We start from the raw sequence: 22,245 nt of genomic DNA, 5'->3' as shown, positions 1-22,245 counted from the left end.
GGATGTGTATAAGGGAAGAGGAAGGAGCCATCTGTGTGGGATGTGTATAGGGGAAGAGGAGGGAGCCCTGTGTGTGGGATGTGTATAGGGGAAGAGAAGGGAGCCCTGTGTGTGGGATGTGTATAGGGGAAGAGGAGGGAGCCCCGTGTGTGGGATGTGTATAGGGAAAGAGAAGGGAGCCCTGTGTGTGGGATGTGTATAGGGGAAGAGGAGGGAGCCCTGTGTGTGGGATGTGTATAAGAGAAGAGGAAGGAGCCATCTGTGTGGGATGTTTATAGGGGAAGAGAAGGGAGCCCTGTGTGTGGGATGTGTATAGGGGAATAGAAGGGAGCCCCGTGTGTGGGATGTGTATAGGGGAAGAGGAGGGAGCCCCGTGTGTGGGATATGTATAGGGGAAGAGGAGGGAGCCCCGTGTGTGGGATGTGTATAGGGGAAGAGGAGGGAGCCCCGTGTGTGGGATGTGTATAGGGGAAGAGGAGGGAGCCCCGTGTGTGGGATGTGTATAGGGGAAGAGGAGGGAGCCCTGTGTGTATGATGTGTATAGGGGAAGAGGAGAGAGCCCCGTGTGTGGGATGTGTATAGGGGAAGAGGAGGGAGCCCTGTGTGTGGGATGTGTATAGGGGAAGAGGAGGAAGCCCTGTGTGTGGGATGTGTATAGGAGAAGAGGAGGGAGCCCTGTGTGGGATGTGTATAGGGGAAGAGGAGGGAGCCCTGTGTGTTGGATGTGTATAGGGGAAGAGGAGGGAGCCCTGTGTGGGATGTGTATAGGAGAAGAGGAGGGAACCCTGTGTGGGATGTGTATAGTGGAAGAGGGGGGAGCCCTGTGTGTGGGATGTGTATAGAGGAAAAGGAGGGAGCCCTGTGTGTGGGATGTGTATAGGGGAAGAGGGGGGAAGCCTGTGTTTGATGTGTATAGTGGAAGAGGAGGGAGCCCTGTGTGTGGGATGTGTATAGGGGAAGAGGGGGAAGCCCTGTGTGTGGGATGTGTATAGGGGAAGAGGGGGGAACCCTGTGTGGGATGTGTATAGAGGAAGAAGAGGGAGCCCTGTGCGTAGGATGTGTATAGGGGAAGAGGAGGGAGCCCCGTGTGGGATGTGTATAGGAGAAGAGGAAGGAGCCCCATGTGGGATGTGTATAGGAGAAGAGGAGGGAGCCCTGTGTGTGGGATGTGTATAGGGGAAGAGGGGGGAACCCTGTGTGGGATGTGTATAGAGGAAGAAGAGGGAGCCCTGTGTGTAGGATGTGTATAGGGGAAGAGGAGGGAGTCCTGTGTGTGGGATGTGTATAGGGGAAGAGGAGGGAGTCCTGTGTGTGGGATGTGTATAGGGGAAGAGGAGGGAGCCCTGTGTGTGGGATGTGTACTGCATAGGGGAAGAGGGGGAGCCCTGTGTGTGGGATGTGTATAGAAGAAGAGGAGTGAGCCCTATGTGTGGGATGTGTATAGGGGAAGAGGAGGGAGCCCTGTGTGTAGGATGTGTATAGGGGAAGAGGAGGGAGTCCTGTGTGTGGGATGTGTATAGTGGAAGAGGGGAAGCCCTGTGTGGGATGTGTATAGGGGAAGAGGAGCACTGTGTGAGCTGTGGATGAGGAAAGGGGAGCACAGTATGGGATATAGAAAGGGGAAGGGGAGCCCTATGTGAGATTTAACTGTTTTAACATACAGAACAAAATATTCCAGCATATACAGCTTTCTGGGTTGCTACAATCCATCCGCCGCCGCTGACTGTCTACTGGCAACTTCAATGCATAATAGTAGCAAGCTCCTTCTGCAGCTGCCTGCCCTGTGTGCTCCACCCCCTCCCTGTCTCCTGCAGTGTCTCTACCATTGCATAATGTGTACAAGGGGCTCTATTGTGGCATACCATGTATAAAGGGCTCTTCCATGCCATAATGTGTAAAAGGGGCTCTACTGTGACTTAACATGTTCAAGTGGTTCTACTGTGGTGTTACGTTTATAAGGGACACTACTATGTAGTGTAAAGTGAATAAGGGGCACTACTGTGTCTCGTAACGTGAATTTAGTGGACTATAGAGTGGCCATGCCCTTTCAGTATGCGACCATTACCTTTTTTCAGCTGGGCGCCTGTGACGCGCACTGTCCTCATTTACAATATGAGGGGGGAAGGGGGGGGGGGCACCAATGCACTTTCTGGCACAGGGCACCAAAATGTCTAGTTACGGCTCAGGTAAAATAGATTTGTAAGGATAAAATACATTTGACCATTTCTACTTATTTATTTTAAAGCTCAAAAAATGGACAAAATAACATATACTGTCGCAGATATAGATGATATAGAAGTCTGGTATGTAATGTTGATAGACTGTTGACAATCATTATGTAGGGACGGTATTTCCCGGCTGTCAGTACACTGACCACGGCATCCGGATGGTTAAAATCCTGACAGGGGAACAGTAAGTAATGTTCCCCTGTCCTATTTACCCCCTAACCCTACCCTCCTTTCCTGCACTCTTATACTAACCATCCCTACCCAGCACCCTAACCCTAAACCTCCCTGTAACTGCCTAAACCTAACCCTCCCCTTAGTGCCGAACCCTGGTGGTACCTGAACCTAACCCCCACTGTCCGGAGCCTAACCCTAACCTCCACCCTCCCACAGCCTGATGCTAACTCCCCCCGGCGGCACCTAAACCTAAGTTCCCCCCCCCCGCGGCTGATACTTACCTTTCCCCGGTGTACTTACGATCAGGATGCCGTCTGCTGGGATCCGACGTCAGGATTGTGGCGCCGGTGTTGTCTTGGCGATGGGGATTCCAATGTCGGGGTTCCAGTAGATGGCATCCCACTTGTTGGGATCCTAACCGCATCCCTTATGTAGACACCATTATGTCAACATGGTCAATATGATGACATTCAGAATGTCGGCATGTTCAGAATGTCAACAATGACAAAATGTCGACCTGTTCAGTATGTGATATTAATGTCGACAGTCAGAATGTGAATATTTTAGCCTAAACCTAATTGTTGCCTACAGTAACCCTAATTGCAATTTGAATGTCGACATGTTAAATGTTGACATTCTGACCATGCTGACACTATTGTGTCAACATTTTGATTGTCGACAACCTGACTATATCCCCTGTTTTAACTACTTGTCAAAACATATTTATTTATTTAGTATTTGTGGTTAATAATTTTTATCTGCAGATTATCATTCAGTTACAGTAGTTGTTCTCCATTTGGGAGCATTGAGAAATTGAGAGTTAATAGTATTCAAATTGTCTCCTATTTAACAAAGAATCAATGTGTGAGAATGATTTCATGATAGAGTTTGGTTACATGTATCTGAATTTATTACAATGCCAGCTATGTTCAAGCTGTGGAACTTGTTGTAAACAGTTTTCTGAGCTCTTTCACTCTGCTCAGTTAGAATGTGAAAGTACGGAATTGCAATTCAGCACAAATATGAGGCAAGTGTCTTTTAGATCATTAGATTTGATATGTGACCTACAAGTCAAAGTTCACTTACCATCTCTGGTTCAGTGACCCGATATCACCCCCTTCTGATTATGCTGAATGTGAAACTTTCTGTTACGAATCATTTATTATTGTCAGTTACTTAGTTTTCTATATTTTTTGTGGTGTATTTCAGTTATTTTCTTTTGTACATTACAAATAGATATTACAAATAGATATTTTGAAATTGCCCATGCAATCCATAGCTTTTGCTGATTCATACAACATTGGAATTTGCCTTTGATCCCGTATAAACATACTATAGATTCAGATAGATGTTATGGACTTTCGTGTTGACATTTGTGCCATAACTTGACAGCACTTATTATTTTGCTGTTCAGCACTATGTCAGCTTTAATAAATTGAAAAACAATTAACCTGAAGAAAGAAAAAAAGAAAACGGACACACATAGGCCAATCCTGTCTAATTTTTGCCACACATATGAGTGCGGTGCTCAGGCCAACTGGCCGGATCACTTTCAGGGCAGTAGCGATCATCACCATACAGGGCAGTAGCGATCATCACCATACAGGGCAGTAGTGATCATCACCATACAGGGCAGTAGCCATCATCACCATACAGGACAGTAGCCATCTACACCATACAGGGCAGTAGTAATCATCACAATACAGGGCAGTAGCCATCTACACCATACAGGGCAGTAGTGATCATCACAATACAGGGCAGTAGCCATCTACACCATACAGGGCAGTAGTGATCATCACCATACAGGGCAGTAGTGATCATCACAATACAGGGCAGTAGTGATCATCACCATACAGTGCAGCAGTGATCATCACAATACAGGGCAGTAGCCATCATCACCATACAGGGCAGTAGCCATCATCACCATACAGAGCATTAGTGATCATCACCATACAGGGCAGTAGTGATCATCACCATACAGGGCAGTAGCCATCTACACCATACAGGGCAGTAGCCATCATCACCATACAGGGCAGTAGCCATCATCACCATACAGGGCAGTAGCCATCATCACCGTACAGGGCAGTAGCCATCATCACCAAGTCTTTTTATGGGCATACCCGCATAATGCATTGTATTACAATCAGTTCAATATTTATGTATTTGGGGGAGTGGGCTTCCTGTGTTATTCCTGTGCATGTAGCCAGTTGAAGTTTCTAAAAGTTTCCCCATACAGATGTGTCCTCATGCACATAGCTTCAATACACCATGCGTGTGAGACATCTGGAGGTATATTTACTAAAGGTTGATGTAATAGTTAGCATTACTGCTTCACAGCACTGAGGTCATGGATTCAATTCCCACCATGACCCTACCTGTGTGGAGTTTGTATATTCTCCCTGTGCTTGCGTGGGTTTCCTCCGTATACTCTGATTTCCTCCCACACTCCAAAAATGTACTGGTAGGATAATTGGCTCACCAACAAAAATTAATCCCAGGCTGTATGTGTGTGTGTGCATGTGATAGGGAACATCGATTGTAAGCTCCACTGGGGCAGGGACTGCAGAATATGTGTGCACAATATAATAACTGGTAATAAATAAATACATTTATTTAAAATCGATGAAAATCATTCAACTTCAGTGTTGTGTTTCTGTGGCTAAAGCACACATTTACTAACAGAAAAGTATATAAAATTAAGCCCCAGAAATGCATCATCGATGTTGAATGACTTTGATCGATTTCAAGTGATTTTAAATTGATTAAAATTGACCTTTAGTAAATATACACCCTGGAGCGAGTGAGCTTCACCAAGAGGTGTAGCATCTTTTTCACTCGAATGTGCATCTTAGTCGCAATGCGTTGTGACAAAACCACTTTAGAAAACTGCACTGATTATTTTTTAGTCTGAGACTGAATCTGTACAACTGAACTTGACATGAAAAAATCCATGGCTGCTGCATCGTAGCTTATCATATACAGATGCAGACTCAGTCGCACACAGATATACTGTACAAATGTTGGATATCAAATTACTTGGGGCAGTGTTGTGAAGTGGATTTGTCTCATCACATTGTGACGAAGATTCACATTAGAGCGAAAAAAACACTTGTCGCAAGCCGAGTCGCACAGGACCTGACGTGACTGCGGCAATAGTGTATGAGGACACGTGTACATATAGATTTTGTCAGCAGATTTAGACCAAACTGTTGATAAATTCCTACCTGTGTGTGGCTTCAATAGCCACTACATGTAGCTGGGAAGGGTTGGGTATGAAATCCTGGCTGTCGGGATGCCGCTGGTCAGAATACCGACAGTGGCATCCCCCCAGCCAGAATCCCGACACCCATAGAGAAGACAGATAAGTGTTTTTCAAACCCCTATCCTAACCCTCCCTCACTCCCTTCCTCCCCGGTGCCTAACCCTAACCTCCCCCCCTAGTGCCTAAGCCTAACTTCCCCCTCCCTGCATCCTAAACCTAACACCTAACCCTAACCCTCGTCCAATTGCCTAACCCTAATTCTGCACCCTAACCTCACCCTAACACCCCGATACTTACCTTCGGGATGCCAGCAGTCAGGATACTGGTGCCGGGATCCCAATCATCGGCATCTTGCACACCGGGATGCCGACTACATCCTGCTGGGAACAAATATGACATTATCTGCTTCAGGAATTACAGTGCTGACTTTACAAGGAAAACCTTTAGGATATATATATTATGGCACATAGAAATATCATGGTTTCATTTTTGATCATCACCATGAGGAAACTTTTCCTGAGAAATACTGTTCCACTTTTATCACACTGTACATATATTATACATCTTCATCATCAAAGGGTAACTTCATTAAAAATAATTACCACAATCTGCAGTTTTTTAGCAACATCTGCAACCATGAAAACAAAAGTTAGTTATTTGCAACCTTACTATCAAATTACAGCAACTGTGTGTTCCTGAGATTTAAGGGGTCTACTGTATGTACTAAGCCTTGGAGAGAGATAAAGTGGATGGAGATAAAGTACCAACCAATCTGCTCCCAACTGTCACTTTACAGCAGTGTTTCCCAACCTCGGTCCTCAAGGACACTAACAGTCCAGGTTTTAGTGATATTCATGATTGAGTACAAACGGTTAAATCAAAATAAGTGCAGTATTAATTACACCTGTGCTCAAGTATGGCTATCCTTAAAACATGGACTGTTAGTATGCCTTGAGGACCTGTGGTTGGGAACCCCCACTTTACAGACTGGGTTTGAAAATGACAGTTAGGATCAGAATGGTTGGTACTTTATCTCCTTCCACTTTATGTCTCTCCAAAGCTTAGTATATAGACCCCTTTGACAGGTAACTTCAGACAATTCCTATTACAAATATCAGGAGTTACAGTATTTAAAAAAGTTGCATCACCCTGCATTTCTTTAGGCAATAGCACTTTTGAGTGGAGCTCATAATAAAGGAAGAGGATGTCTGAGTGATGGTCTACTCAAACAACTTTTGAATTCTCTTCTCTTTCAGTAGACTTTACTATTTTGTCAATGTCTTGCATGAAACACATTTCTTAATTATTTTACCACTGTGACAGTGACTAACTTTAATTAGCAGTTAAACTAGTTCACTTGGCAAAAAAGAGCGAATGCAAATCATAATGAGTTCCAAGTGTAGATTCAGAAAATATATCCGCACCATTGATATTAGTTTTCTGCAGGCTCTACTAAAACGTGGATATCATGGCTTTTATTTCACCAGATGCAACTTGTAATTGTGATTCATGAAAATTGAATTCCCCCCCCCCCAACAAGTTTCAGTTCCTCAGGGTAAACACTAGAGGGATACACAGGTGGCATGTGTATAATGGTCGTCATTTATACTTACATTCTTTCAAATGTATTGTGCTTGAAACTTTGGAAAGAATTACAATATACATCAAAATTTTATTCTTTTTTTTAAACATTATACAAGAACAGTAAAATTCATATAAACATAATATGTTCCTTTCCTTTGGAAACTATTGTTTTCTTTAAAGTCATGAAAAAAGTTGATATTTTTTCCTAGTGGCGTAGTTTTGATAAGTTTTGTAGCTCATAAGCCAATACGGGAACATCATTTATAAACTTGGTAAAATAAATACAGCAAGTTTGACTATTAAAAGAAACGTACAACAGAAAGTAACCAAAAAGAGACGTGCAAAGGATTCATTGCTAGAAAACAAAAATGTAACCAAAAAAATGTTTTGAAATGCACCTTTCAATAAACAGAACTGTATATATAAAAAAGAAAGAGAAACCAAGTGGAAACTTTGACATTTTGTTATTTTAACCCTCAATTATGTACATATATATTCATCTTATCAACCTTGTGCTATACAGTAGCTTTAACTCTTTAACTTTAAAAAAAAATGTGAAAAGGATAGTAATTTAAGAATAAATCACAATAGGATCCATACTTAAGGGCCTATTTATCAAGATATTTTTTCATACAATTATGTAGAAACCACAGTTTCTGCAAAATTTTATGTATTGTTGCTATGTACTAACAGCACATTGCAGGATATTTCATGGAAATCTTTGGCAAAGTGCTAATTAGCACTGCAGATCGCAGTCCCCAGTATTATCAATGGGGAATATGATCTCAGCCCTGTGTACCAAACTCCAAAAGATGAAGCTATTTGGAGTTTGTCCCCGGTAGTTTACACCATCTTCAAATGGTGTAAACTGCTTTAAGTCTACGGAAGCTTTACAAGCAGGAGAGAGATCTTCCCATCTTTCTCCCGCTGCCTCCAGCCGGCAGCAGAAGCTGACAGTGTGCGCATGTACAGTGTCAGCTTACGTCGGAGAAGTCTTTCACAAACATGAAGGACTTCTACATATTATCGGGGATGTAACTTGCAAGGACAGCAGTTACTGCAACTGCTACCATGCGCGTTTCATAGAGTACATAGCGGGTTATTTTAATTAAAAATGAAATATCCACTGCAATATGGAACCTTAATAATCGTGTCAGTTCCAAAATTATTAACACATAGGCCCTTAAATCACTTGAACTTGTAATCCTTTTTTCAGCCACACTAACACAAATGTGTTAGTATCAGGATTGTTTATATTTTGTAAACAAAGTATTTATTTTATTATACAGTAGAAATCAATAGTTTGTTAAAATTCTTTTTTATTGTTTAATAGTTACATAACACTTGCAAAACAATGTATTACTAAATGCAGTATATGTATTCAGGGGTGATGATGTCTAATTAAAATCTACACCATATTTCAGTAACCAACAGGATGATTTACTAAATGTCTAAGGGGGAGATGTACCTAGCCTTAGAGAGAGATAAGGTGGTTTAAATGAAAGTACCAACCAATCAGCTACTAACTGTCATCTTACAGGCTGTATTTGAAAAATGACAGTTAGGAGCTAATGATTGGCACTTTATCTTAAACCACTTTCTCTCTCTCCAGGGCTTAGAACATCTCCCCCTAATTTTGTTTGCAGTAGCAGCAGCTTTCATTTTTTAAATTTTTTCTGTTGTATGTTTATGCACTTCATTTGTTTTTAAATTATTTTTTAAACTTACTGGACAACTGGAGACTAACATGACTAAGCTGAGGGAAAGCTCTGCTTCTTAGTAAATCACTACAAGTATCAGACACAAATGCCATTGTAGAGTGCAATAATTTATAAGATTCTATACTGTATATACAATGTCAATTTAGTTTAGAAAACAAAGAACATTTATACAGTAAAATTTGCCAAAGGCAAAAGAAGCTTTTTTGGACAAACAGTACAAAAAATGCTATTGATGTAGAATTTATCACATGATATTTCCTTTTTTTTACGTGGGAATGCCAAGTCTTTGGCAAAAAAAAGTTGTTTTCAAATATTAACTATGTGTAGGTAATAAAGGCATACAATGCACAAATGCATGAGAAAAAATGTAGCGAAATAAATAGATTGCTGTTGTGTTCCATTGTGTTCCTCTTAGCTGTATAATTGGCATGTGTGGAGTCAGTGATTGTATCATGGGAAAGTGGTTTCATGACTTTATTCTGGCATCATTACATGACTGTAATTGGTCAACCTAAAAATTGTATGTAATTTGCTTTCCAGTACAGACATTACAACCAGAGAAGACAAACAGAGAACTATGTGTATTTTTCTCCTTAGGCACTCATTTGTAACAGTGTATTGTGTTTTAACATATATGGTTGTCGGATAGTGAGATTAAAATCAAGTGCTAACTACACTTATAATGTATAAAAATGTTTTTAAATGTCCTTTATAACTTTGTGTTTATACTACACTGCTAGGAAATTAAGGATAACAACTAAGGGTATGATTCAGCAAAGGACAGAGGGCCTGATTCAGCAAGGAACGCTTGGATCGGTCGATGTTTTGCTCTGCGCATGCTTATGCATCGCAGTGTGCATGCGCGAACTAGCTACTGCGATGGAAACTGTGTTTGCAGAGGCTACGTAGACCCAGACCACAGTGTTGGCAGGAAGTGCCGCTTGTGGGTGGTGACGGGGGGAGGGTTGGGCAAACGCAGGCATGGCTGTGTGTTTGGACAGCGTTTCAGGGGCGTGCATAATTAAGCCTAAGTGGCAACGGACACAGCCTGGGGTCTAGTTGCACACAGGAAATCTCGCTATGTCTGAAGGAGGGTCAGGTCAACCATTATGGTGGGTATGGGTCCGATAGTGCACAATGTTACCGATGTTTCCGCTGTTTTGCCAGGTATAGAGTACGCAAGTAAAGTGAAGTAGGTGGTATTATGTAGTGCTGGGCGTCTGCTTATTCTGCTGTGATTGCCGTGCGTATGCATTCATTAGCATATTCTTGCAGCGGCCGGGTGTTTGCATCAGCATCCGTGCGTTCCTTGATGAATCAGGCCCAGAATTGCAAAGCAGTACACAAGCAGCTTTGCAATTCCATTCTTGCTAATATGGTAATACAGCAGGAGAAGTCCTGCCTCCTGCATGCATTAATGACCCAAACTGCTTCCTTAGATGCAGCATTGGATCATTTGCGTGATCCACGGCCAGCTGAGTGACTATGGGGTCATGCAAGCCGGCCATCACAGATGAGGGAAAGAGGCCATAGAATCTCCATCAGCCGAAGAAGATCCTGGTCTTTTCCTTCCCCACCAATGACGGTGACATGCCTCTGTTTTGGGAATAGGTTGGTCACAGCCCCCTCCCTGCCAACCAACGGCAGCAGACTGTCAATCGCTGACAGTCAGCTGCCGCAGAGTGTACGATCACGCAGAACCCGTTCTGCACATGCGCAGAACAGGTCCTAGCACGCGCAGATTCCCGATAATCGAGAACCTGCATTCAGCAGTGCACATTGAATGAAGCCCTAAGATCCTAGTAACAGCCAAGCTAGTTGATTCACATGTTGGATGCAGTTTAACTGTGCCGTCCACGAATAGCTTGTAATCACCAACAGGTGTAATGCTATTATGCTCTTATACAGAGTGGGAAGCTATCCTTTGTCAGTCATCTGTAGGCAGAGCCTTCCTCATTCAATCTCTTCACCTCTACATATTAATACCACAATTGTAAATTTCAATTGGAATAATAGATGGTGAATTTTTAAAATATTTAAAAGAAATCAAAAGTTACAAGATAAACAGCCGTACAGTACAAGCAGAAATGTAGGTGAAAGGTGGATAAGACTCAGAGGCAGAACTCTTGGAGGCAGTGGAGTCACTGGCCTCCAAACGCAAGCTATCAGGGGGGCACAAGGGGCTGTTGTTGGAATAAAAAATAAAACAAATATAAAGTCTGAGAAATTAACAGACTATATTGTTTCAACACAAATAAATATATTAATCACACTGCATAACTAAATAAACAACAATTGACTTACCTTATTCCTGGATCATCAAAATTGTGGAAATATAAAGCACTGTATATTGAGATTAATATAATAAGGAAATAGATACATGTAATTAACAAATAAGACAAAACACAGAGGCCCTGATTCAGAGCCGGACGCTCTGACAGAGCGCTCGCTCTGAATCAGGGCCGGGCTATTTTTATTTTAGAACGGCCTCCTGGCCACTCGCATAGCTGTGGGTGACCACCCACAGCTATAGCGCGCGGCCAGGAAGATGGTCGCAATGGTCAAGACCATCGTGACCATCAGGCTTGCGACTAGACCTTGTGGTAGGGTCTCGTTGCCACAAGCCCCAGAGAGATTTCGGCTCTAACAGAGCCAAAATCTCTCCCACTGACATCACTCGTGATGTCAGTGGGGCCGGCCCCAGACGGTAGGCGTTCACATGGGAATGCCTCCATTTCGGCTTTGTCGTGCGCATCCGCTCTGTGCCACCATCGACCCAGTTGCGAGCGCTCAGCGCTTGCGACCGGATCTGAATCAGGCCCAGAGGTCACTTATTTGACGCCACTTTATTTCAAATATTTTTCGTCACGTATCTGTACTATTATTTTATTATTTCAAGTTTGTAACATTTGCAAACTGTTTTAAAATAGTTAAAATGAATGGTTATATTATAATAAAGATGAAGATACAAAAAATAAGAAAGCCTTAACCAATTAATCCCCAGAGCGCACCTAGGGGGTCATTCAGACCCTCTCGCGAGCAAATGACGATCGCAAGCGGGTCGATGTTTGCCGAATGCGCATGCGCACGACGGAGGGAGCTCCATCGTGCGCATGTGCGAGACCCGGCGAGCGACGAGAAATTTGTCGCTCGGGGTCTCGCACCAAAGGCGGCGTGCTGTCGATGGTGAGTGACAGCACGCCCCCTTTGGTGGGCGTCCCGGGGGCGTGGCTGCCAGACGGAGGCGTTCCCATGGGAATGCCTACCGTCTGAAGCCGGCCCCACTGACATCAGTAATGATGTCAGTGGGAGTGATTTTGGCTCTGATATAGCCAAAATCACTCCTGGGCTTGCGGCAGCGAGACCCTACCGCAGGGTCTCGTCGCAAGCCCAATCTTTTTGGCCGCTCGCATATGCTGTGGGCGGTCACCCACAGCTATGCGAGCGGCCAGGAGGCCGCTCCATTTTCAGGTAGGGGGGCACTGATTCAGAGCGTTCAGCTCTGAATCAGGCCCCTACAGTTCTCATTCTTTTCTTCTATGAAATATTTTTTGCTGAAATATATGTTGATGAGATTGGTATCACCATTTTTTTTCCCACCAAAGATAATAGATACAGATTACAAATAAATAAATACTGATTAGGAATTTAATCAGCCCTTAAAGGGGAAGAAGAGGGAAATAAGGGGATTTCTATAAATAACTAGAGAAACATCAACCAAAGAAATATAATTCTGTGCGGAACAACCACAATTTCAGGTGAACTGGCTGGAGAGACGCTGGGAATGCTGGCTGGAGAGTCTCTAGGACACTGGGGGATGCTGGGGAAACAGAAGGGGCTGACTTGAGCAAGAGAGATACTGGGGGGCTGGAGCAAGCTGGCGCCACTGGGGGAGGCCATCTATTTTGCCTCCAGTGCATTTGGCATGAACTTATGCCCCTGATGAGACTGGTTGTCACATTATTTAAGTCACAGTGACCCCTTGGATTAATCAGATGGGTGCAGGTTTTATAGTTCTTGCCCACTGCAATTATCTTTAATATTAATATTAACAGACACCAAAACTAGTCTAAAGCGTTTAACAAGTCAGTTTGCGCCACAAAGACAGAAAATGTCTTGCTATACAAATGTGCTTGTGTTACACCCAGTCACTGGGTCCCAGTGTGAACCTGTTCAGTACAGTAGTCATCTGAGCAAGGTGTGCTCAGCCAAGTAAGTTGTTGGTCCCTGCCTCTTCCTACACCATAACAGAAAAGTCCAACTTACATGAAAGCAAGTGTTGGAGCATCCCCTCAAAGGTCATACATAAAAAGTAATTTGTATCTGTATGCTATAGTACTTTCATTTTAAAGATCAACACACACATAGTTTGTACTGTTATTAGACAGCACTTCCTTTCATAAGGTCTGCATACATTTTTTTTAATCTCTTATTGAGCTATTTGAGTTGCAAATTAAATGATTTACTTATACCCCTTTCATACTGAGCTTTTGATGGGATTTTGCCAGGACAACCCAGGCCCTGGCTTGGTCGGAAAGGGTAAACCCGTAATGTGTGTCTCTGGTCTTAGAAACAAACAAACATGGGACAGACTTGTATACGTTGTGGTGTGAAAGTGGTGACTCAGGTAATTCGAACCAGGTTATGTTTACAAGCTGCTCATTGGCTGATAAAAAGCGCCACTATCATGTCTCACCACCAGAAGACTGCCAAAGATGATTTACCACCCCAAACATTGCTTTATCCAGGTGTTTCTGTTCTACATAAGTTGTTTAAACTTAGACGTCCCCACACTGTTTTGTTTTAGAACTGCAATTTCATCACCACAGTAGATGGGTCAGCATCCATGTGTACCCAACATGTAATTTGACTGGTCTTGTAAATGCTGAGCAGTACTGAATGTATGGTGAATCCATAAAGTAACCTGAAAGACACCAAAGGACACCATTTAAATGTTAAATGTTGGCTGTGCTTAAAAAGGATTTGTTTCTAGAGTGAATGCCATTTTTAATGCCAATAATGAATATTTTTAACAGAGAGAGTTTTACAGCAAAATTGGTTTAGGTTACATATAGGAAATTCCTGTCAAGGTTCGTCAACACATTTAGAACACACACACACTAAATAACTTCCATTCCATAAATGATTTAAACCCTGAAAATCTAGCACAGCACAGCCCCAGTCATTATGCATCACAAAACATTAACCCCTTCAGTGTGGATGATGAGAGGGACTGAATACTGTTCACTTGTGCAGCGGGGCCCCCATGTTTCTCTTGCTGGTGGCACCATATGTCTAGTGATGTCTTTGGAAAGATTGTGCATGCATAGAAGATACCAAAGACTTTGGAACATTGATGTTATTTAGCTACTGGTAATAGATGAAGGAGGAGACAATGATTCAGGGGACAGTGTATCAAGGGTAAGGTTTTATTTGTGACAGATTAGGGACATAATGCAAGACATTTAGAATATTATATACTGGACCCACTGTGGATACTCATGGAACCTGTTATTTAGCTGTGGAGCACTGAAGAGTCGGACGCTACATTGCACAGCTGGACGCGCTGTTGCTAAAAAGGTTGAGGCTGGGCTAGAATACGCGACCTTCAGGACTGTGCACATCTGACAGGTACCAGCTGCCTGCTGTCTCTGGCTGGAGAACTGCCTCCCTTTGTCTTTCCCTGTTTTCTATTGTGTGCATACAGCATGATACACGCTCTGGAACCGTCATCTTTATTGCGGAAATCCACAGGACTTTACAGATCCTATGATTGAGTTCTATTGTACAAGCTATGGGACTCCAATGAAATTACATCTTTTACAGGTGTAAACTACAATCCTCGAGTATCACATATAACTATTTTTTATTGGTATTACCAGGTTTTTAGGATCCACCTCCTTCAGGTTTAATATAGCTATTTTAGTGTAACACCATCGTTCTAAGTATCAAATGTATCTGTTTCTGAGCAATAATGCTACATAAGTGAGATGTTTAACTTTTTGACCGGTCCAATTGTTGTTTTAGGATATTAGATATATTTTTTGTGATACACTTTGATTATGCGATTCTTTTCAGCCAGGTCTCCTTTTCTTTTAAATTAGCGCAGAGATTAATATTAAAAAACATTTAGAATATTGCCCTGGGAGAGACAGAACAAATATCAGAAAGCAATACTGCTGTTTAAATTTTCATTATTAGAGAACTTGCTTGAAAGACCGGTGATAAATCTGTTGTTAAGCTATCCACATAAGACTCCATTTTGTAACAGGATGGTGTGTCTTTAAGAAGAAGTTATTCATAAGCTTTAATAACTGAAAACTGTTGAGCAGGATATTTTTACTAACTCTCAAGGCCAAGTCTTGAAATATGCAGCTGGTCGGCAATATAGCCAAATAGATAGGAGAAGACAATGTAACCTTGCTTCCCATGTATGTGTGCTCACCTCCCTTATCCCCCCTAACAGTTCACTCCCTCATGTATACGATAATAATGTAATGTGAATATTCTGATATGTTGCAATTGTATGAATGCTGTGCTTTATATTATTGTGAACACGCAAATATATCCAGAGAGAATCTTGAAGCCAAGTCTGGTGGTGGTGATTCTGTCTCATGAGATCTCAGTAATGCACGGGTCTGACATATACTAATGAACTCTTGATTAATTACAGAAGATTGGTTCTGATCTATCACCGGCAAGCAACATTTTCTTCTGACCAATAAGAATGATAGTAGCACGGCAAGTTTATGGTTATGCACCAAACTAGTCCTATTAGCTGTGAGTTGCTGTTGCAACAACATGGAAATGATAGCAATGGCACCGCAAGTCTCTCTCCTCGTGGCCCTATGAGGCTGCAAACAAAAATCAGCGAGTCTGGAGGTACCATACGTTTGGCATATAACCACACTTACTACTCACACTGTGATCTGACTCATAGCTAATAGAACTGAGCCCAAGTATAAAGAACTCTGGGCCGGAATCAGAGTTGTACTCTATGCTGATGTTTATGCAGTTGAGCGATTGTTGGCTATCTATGCATGCTTCTGATTTGCACGGCGCATGCGTCAAGGTTCATTACCATAGTAGCGCGCACTGACTATTTACCCGCAGCGCGACTGACAGGCACGGAGTGTTGTGGGAGGTAACGGGGAATGGTGGCAAAGAATACAAGTGTGTTGTGACCTTTTTTGGGGCATGACGCAGCCTGCATTTGCACTCTTATACAAGTGAAAGTTTCTTCACCGTCTGAGTATATGCAGCCATTCTGCATGACCATAGGGCTACTCAGAACTGCGATTATTGAATAATCTGTGACAGATGCTGCGTCTTTGTACACAGATGCTTGGATTTGCATCCGTAGGTGAGCATCTCAATACATTCCTCGGCATTTGTGACATTTCCATATTTTCGCACATCTGCTGCTTATACAGACGCAGAACCTGCAGCATTAGTGTGCAACTCTGTATCAGGCCCCCTGTTCTGAACTCCTGGTGCTGGGAAGCCAGGGACTTGCAGACTTTCTTACAGAGTTCATTTATGAAGTTTAATTGGACTAGCAAACTTACAGACTATGGGCCTGACTCAGAGATATATATGCTTAACATCACCACTGCGTCTTATTCACCCTTTCCATTTGAGCCATTGGCAAGTTTAGTACAATCTGCTCCCGGCATTCATGTCCAGCAGGCAGTTGCTGATGTGGATACTGTAGCCTTATATGCTGATGACATGCTTTTGTTCTTGGCCAATGCAAATACATCTCTTTTCTCCTTCCTTAACCACTAAACTGACGATTTCTCCCCCCCAGTGGTCATAAATCCTAATTTATTATTATTATTATTATTATTATCGTTTATTTATATGGCGCCACAAGTGTTCCGCAGCGCCTTACAAAGTACATAAACAAATAGGTTGATTTACAGTGACTTACAGTACAATACATTACAGGACATGGATAATATACATTGCTACATTAACGACCATAACACCCAGATAAGCAACAATGCAAAGCAATCAAGTGTTAGGTTCCCTGGTAGAGAGTAAGAAGTAGATGAAGGTATAGTAAGGAGATGCACAAGAGGGTAGAGGGCCCTGCTCATAGGAGCTTACATTCTAAGGGGGAGGGACAGATAGAAAGGGGTGAAACAGATGGGGTAGGCAGGGAGGAAGGAGTATGTAGCAGCAAGTTAAGATGAGAGCTGGAAGGCTTTGATGAAATAGTGGGTCTTGAGAGCACATTTGAAGGATTGTAGAGAGGTGGAGAGTCTGATGGGAAGCGGGAGAGAATTCCAAAGGTGGGGAGCATTGCAGGCAAAATCTTGTAGGCGGGAGTGGGAGGAAGTAATCAATTGGCATGAGAGGAGGCGTGCATTTGTTGAACGAAGAGGGTGGACAGGAGAGTGAAGGGAGATGAGATCAGAGATGTAAATAGGAGAGGAATGGCTGAGGGGTTTGTAAGTGAGTGTGAGAACCTTAAATTGTGTTCTAAAGGGGAAGAGGAGCCAGTGGAGGGCTTGTAGGAGAGGGGAGGCAGATGCAGAGCATTTTGAGAGGAAGATGAGCTGAGCAACAGCATTGAGGACAGACTGGAGAGGGGAGAGAAGGGATTTGGGGAGGCCAGATAGGAGAAGGTTACAGTAGTCCAATCTGGAGATGACCAATGAGTGTATGAGGGTTTTAGTGGCATCCTGGGTGAGAAAGGGTCTAATCTTGGAAATATTTTTAAGATGAAAGCGACAGGACTGTGAGAGATGCTGGATATGTGGTTTGAAGGAGAGGGAGGAGTCCAGGATAACTCCAAGACAGCGCACTTTGGGGCTAGAGGAGATAGTTGTGCCATCAATTGATAAAGAAATGGTGGGAAGTGTGGTTATGTAGGGGGGAGGGAAGATGATAAGCTCAGTCTTAGACATATTAAGTTTAAGAAATCGCTGGGACATCCAGGAAGAGATGGCAGAGAGACAGTTGGATACACGAGTGAGGAGAGAGGGAGAGAGGTCAGGGGAGGAAAGGTAGATCTGAGTATCATCAGCATAGAGATGATATTGGAGGTCAAAAGAGCTGATTAGTTCACCTAGTGAGGATGTATAGAGTGAGCAGAGGAGAGGTCCAAGAACAGAACCTTGGGGAACACCCACTGCAAGAGGCTGTGGGGGAGAAGAGGAGTCATGAGAGGAGACAGAGAAGGATCGGTCAGAGAGGTAGGAGGCTAGTCAGGAGAGGGCAGTGTCACGGAGACCAAGGGAGTGAAGGATTTGCAGAAGGAGAGGGTGGTCCACAGTGTCAAAAGCAGCAGAAAGGTCAAGGAGAATGAGCAGAGAGTAGTGGCCCTTGGATTTAGTAGCAAGGAGGTCATTGCTGACTTTTGTGAGGGCAGTTTCAGTGGAGTGGAGAGAGCGGAAGCCAGACTGAAAAGGGTCAAGGAGGGAATGAGAGGAAAGAAAGGTGGTAAGGCGCTTGAAAACAACACACTCAAGGAGCTTGGAAGCAAAAGGGAGGAGAGAGATGGGACGGTAGTTGGAGAGAGTGTTAGAATCAAGGGTTGTTTTTTTTAGTATGGGGAAGACAAGGGCATGTTTGAATGCAGACGGGACAGTGCCTGATGATAGGGAGTGATTAAAGAGGTGGGCAAGATGGGGGCAGGCAGAAGGAGAGAGGTAGCGGAGGAGACGTGAAGGGATAGGGTCAAGGGGGGAGGTGGATGAGGGACATGACTTCCTCTCCAGATACAGGGGAGAAGAAAGTTAGAGTCGGTAAAATTGAAGGAGAGGGGTGATCTGGGAAGAGAGGCTGAAGTGGATAGCAGGGGGACTGGTGGGATATGACGTATGGGTCAATTTTAGATGTAAGTAGGTAGCAAAATCAAGGGCAGAGAGTGAGGAGGGGAGGCGAGGAGGGGGTGGGTGGAGGAGGGAGTTTAAGGTGGTGAAGAGACGTTGGGGATTTGAGGACTGAGAGGAGATGAGGTTCTTGAAATATGACTGTTTAGAGAGGGAAAGGGCAGCACTGTATGATGAGAGCATAAATTTGAAATGGAGAAAATCAGCCTTAGAGCGTGATCTTCTCCACTGTCGTTCGGCAGTTCGCGAACACTTTTGCAGGTATCTGGTGCATTTGGAATGCCAGGGTTGAGGTGTAAATCTGTGAGTGTGAATAGTGATTGCTGGAGCAACAGCAACAGACTCCAGAGCAGAAGTAAGGGAGGTATTGTATAGAGAAATGGCTTGTTCAGGGCAGGAGAGAGAGAGGATAGGGGAGAGATGTGAGTCAAGCCTGGAAGAAAAAGAAGGTGTCAATAGCGTCAATGTTACGCTTAGTGATAGTGGCCTTAGGAGGTAGAGGAAGGGAAGGAGAGAGGGATAGGTTAAAAGAGAGAAGGTGATGGTCTGAGAGGGGGAATGGGGAATTGGAGTAATCAGAAATATCACAATGGTGAGTGAAGACCAGGTCAAGCGAATGCCCACTCACATGGGAGGGTGAGGAGGTCCATTGGGAGAGACCAAATGAAGACATGAGGGTGAGGAGTTTGGAGGCAGAGGCTTCTGTGGGCATATCAATAGGAATATTGAAGTCACCTAGGATAATAGAGGGAAGGTCAGAGGAGAGAAAGTGAGGAAGCCAGGAAGCAAAGTTGTCAATGAATTTGGAAGGAGGGCCAGGGGGACGGTAAATGACAGCTACTCTAAGGTGAACTGGTTGAAAGAGGCGTATAGCATGAACCTCAAATGTAGAGAAAGTAAGAGATGGTTCAGAGGGTAGGAGTTGGTAGAAGTAACCGGGGGATAGAAGGACCCCTACCCCACCACCATGGCGACCCCCAGGCCGAGGGGTATGAGAGAAGATGAGGCCCCCAGAGGAGAGAGCAGCAGGGGAAGTGGTGTCAGAGGGTGAAATCCAGGTTTCAGTAATGGCTAGGAGATGCAAGTTTTTAGAGATGAAAAGGTCATGGGTGGGTACAAGTTTGTTACATACTGATCTGGCATTCCTGAGGGCACAGGATAGAGGGACAGTGTTTGTGGGAGAGATGTGAATTAGATTATTTGGGTTGCTGTAGTGAGAAGGTGAGTTTAATATGGGTGGCCGAGATGAATGTAGTGGAGAGATTATGCGGGGTCCAGAGCTGGGAAGGGAACCTGTAGGTGGTTGGCAGGGAGGAAGTTTAATATGATGGGGGTGGTATGGGGTGACATGGAGAGGAGGTTTGGAGGAAGGATTATCAGTGGGGTAGTAGGACAAAGGAGGGGTAGAAGAGAATGAAAGTGTAATAGTGGGAGAGCAGAGGGAGGACGGCAGACAGAAGAGGGGAGATAAAGGAAGGAGGAGGTGGAGGAGACAAGGGGGAAATGATATAGGTGGAAAAAGGGGGTAGAGCAGAGTTTTAGGTAGACAGTGAGTGGAGGGGGAGGTACACATGATAATGGTGTGGAAGAGTTGGGTAGGGGGAGGAAAACTAGATGGGGAATAAAATATGAGTGCAGAGAAGCAAGTAACAAGAAAAATGTGCCTGCAAAATTTCCAACTATTATTGAGCAGAGGAAAAGAGGAGAAATTGAATATTAAAGTAAACTGAATTAGAAGACAGATGACAGGCTAGGAAAAGAAGAGAGGTGGGAAGATATTATTTCTAAGACATATACTAAAATTGGCACTGAATACAGTAAGCTATGAGTTGTTTGTGAAAAGAGCGAGTCAGTACAAATAATAGCAGGTGTAAGTTCTTATAGTGAGCAAACAGAGGCCGGTGATGAAGACAGCAGTTGCTTGTAGTGTAGATATTGTGAACTTAAATTTCTTGATTATACTTTGTCCATATGTTCTTGTTAATGAATAGATTCAGGTTAGAGTGGTCTCCTTCTGTTTAACTTCGGTTTAATGCCGGTATAATGCCGAATTTGGTAAGAAATGCACTTTTACAAATTATGCACTTCTAATAATTATGCCCTACTCAGCCCAGGGGCCTTCAGCCTCTCATATGAAACTTAAATAGTCAGTGCTTGCATGTGTATGCAATGAATCCAATCATCCCCCAATACCCTCCCACTAATATGGCTAGCAATAAATGTCCTAACATAAACAAACAGTGAATGCCACAAACCTAAGAAGAACTAGGTCTAGTAATCTATACAATTTTCAAATAATTAAAAATTAGATGGTCTGCAGCAATGATGAGTTACCTAGTTTGCAGTACAATTGCACTACAATAACTGTAGCCTCCCCCCACACCACTAACCCACTTATTAGTAAAAGAATATCTGTTTTATAAACTACACCCCCTTTAAAAAGCCCCTGTTTTTTGCACTCCCACTTCCTCCTCCTCTGTGACTAAAAAAATCATTAATGTCATTATATTTAACCTCACCCCCTCCAGAATTATTTTACTTTATTTTGCCCCTCCCCATCCCCACTGATAGCAGTCTCTGCCAGGGGTCACCCCTCCTCCCTCTCACATGCAGAGTGCAGCATAGCGTGTGTCAGTGGACTGATTATCCATCTAACCTGCTGCAGCTGATCTCTGCACTAGCAGAGATCAGCCAAATTGTGCTCATACTGTACTTTGATCCCGGGTGCATGCACTCCAGAATTCCAATCACAGGGCATTCTGGAGCACGATTCCTGCAATAACGTCAGTGGTCACAGACCACCGCATCACTGCAGGGGGAATCAGAGGAGATCTTGTGCAGAATGGATCTCCTCTTCAAAAACTGAGGAACACAGTGGGGTGGTTGTATGTGATGCAACCTTGTCAGCAGAAACACTTCTGGCTGTGGTCGCATTACATGCCACCATGCCAGTTAAGCGATTAATGTGGTCAATGCATTTGGGGAATTTTCTGGTCTTTTGATTAATTGGCCCAAATGTAATATGTTTCCTCTATGTGGCTCCCTTCCCTCAACCCTTCCTGCCTGTCATTTGTAGTGGACCTTGAAATTTCAATATTTGGGTGTTTGGATTTCCTCTCGATCTGGAGACTGTGCCATATAATCTCAATCCCATTAGTGCTCAATTTAAACAAAGGGTCAGTGTTTGGAATAAGATTCCCCTGTAGATTTATAGGTGTATAAATCTTTTTAAAATGACCATTCAACCAAAGTATTTGTATCTTCTCCAGCACTCTCCAGGGTATATCCCTAGGAAGGTGTTTTCTGCCATTGATCATATTATCTCTTCTTTTACTTGGGGTGACCGTAATGTTCGAGTTAGTCTCTGAGTTTTGTTTAAGGTGTCTGGCGGTTTGCCTCTTTCAAACCTTTGAGTTTACTACATGGCTTCTAAG

Source organism: Taudactylus pleione, unplaced genomic scaffold (genome assembly GCF_031769625.1).
Source record: "Taudactylus pleione unplaced genomic scaffold, aTauple2 ptg000116l, whole genome shotgun sequence".
Classification (NCBI taxonomy): domain Eukaryota; kingdom Metazoa; phylum Chordata; class Amphibia; order Anura; family Myobatrachidae; genus Taudactylus; species Taudactylus pleione.
Note: the sequence above shows the minus strand (reverse complement) of the source record.